The following is a 1,529-nucleotide window of genomic DNA, read 5'->3' as shown; positions in this document are numbered from 1 at the left end:
GGCGGATTTCTGAGTTCAAGGCCAGCCTGGTCTACAAAGTGAGTTCCAGGACAGCCAGGGCTACACAGAGAAACCCTGTCTCGAAAAACCAAAAAAAGAAAGAAAGAGAGAAAGAAAGAAAGAAAAGAAAGAAAGAAAAGGGACTCTACTCCATTCCTACTCTAGGCAGAGAAGGGAAAACACTGACCCTGTGTTTCTGTTATTCACAATTCACAAAAACTCTATATAACCCAAGGGCCCATTAGTTGGGACTGGAGAGCTGGCTCAGCAGTGAGGAGCGTTTGCTTCCCTTCCCGGGGATCTGAATCCAGTCCCAGCATGCAAGTCAGGTGGCTCACAGCCATTTGTATCTCCAGATCCAAGGGATGAACAGCCCCACCCTCACCCCACGCTACTCAGGCTATCCACTTTTACATATGTACACACCCAATGCATCAATGAGTGGATAACCATGCTATCAGACAATACTGTTCAGCAGTGAGGGAATGCTATACGGAACCACGAGAGCATCATACTCCATAAAGAAGGACGGGACTGGTATAATGGCTTAGTGGCTAAGAATATCTTCCAGAAGACCCAGGTTTGGTTCCCAGCACTCACATGTCACCTTACAATGATCCATGACTCCAGTTCCTGGGGACCTGATGCCTTCTGACCTCCATAGGTACCAAGCATCACATGGCACACATCCATACACACAGGTAAAACAGTCATATACATAAACCTAAGTCTTTAAGAAAAACAAAATGACTCCTACCCTATTACACTCTTGCCTCTCTCTTGCCTCTTGCCCCCTTACTCCCAATTCCCTCCCCCCCTCCATTGCCATGGCTGGCCCCCATTTTTCTGTTCTCCCCTTCTCTCTGCCTTTCTCTGCCTCTGCTACCCTCTTAACTCCCCTCCCCATGCCCTGAATAAACTCTATTCTATACTAAAAAAAAAAAAAAAAAAAAAGAAGAAAAAAGAAAAAGGAAAAACAAAATAATGATGGCATAAAACATTAAAACAGAAAGTTTAGGAGGAGAGCGACTGGGGGCGCGGAAGGAGGCGAGGTTCCGGGGGTGGGGCGGCCCGGAGGCGAGCGGACGAAAAAAAAAAAAAAAACAAAAAAAAACCCATTAAAACATTGGGGGGAGGGTATGGGGGACTTTTGGGATAGCATTTGAAATGTAAATGAAGAAAATACCTAATTTTTTAAAATGTAAAAAAAAAACCATTAAAACATTTAGAATGAAAGAGAGCAGGCATGGGGTGGACAAGACTGTCCACTTGAGTGACTGAGGCAAGAAGGTAAGTGTGAGACCAGCCGGACCAGCACACAGAGACTCCATCACGAAGGATCAAAACCAACAATCAAAAAGTGGTCGTTTGGGCTGGAGAGATGGCTCAGCCGGTTAAGAGCACTGACTGCTCTTCTAGAGGGCCTGAGTTCAATTCCCAGCAACCACATGGTGACTCGTATCCACCTGTAGTGTACTCATATACATAAAATAAATAAGTAGATTTTTTTTTTTTTTTTGGTTTTTCGA

This window comes from Mus caroli, chromosome 4 (assembly GCF_900094665.2).
Source record: "Mus caroli chromosome 4, CAROLI_EIJ_v1.1, whole genome shotgun sequence".
Classification (NCBI taxonomy): domain Eukaryota; kingdom Metazoa; phylum Chordata; class Mammalia; order Rodentia; family Muridae; genus Mus; species Mus caroli.
The sequence above is the reverse complement of the archived record's forward strand: the minus strand, read 5'-3'. Positions refer to the sequence as shown.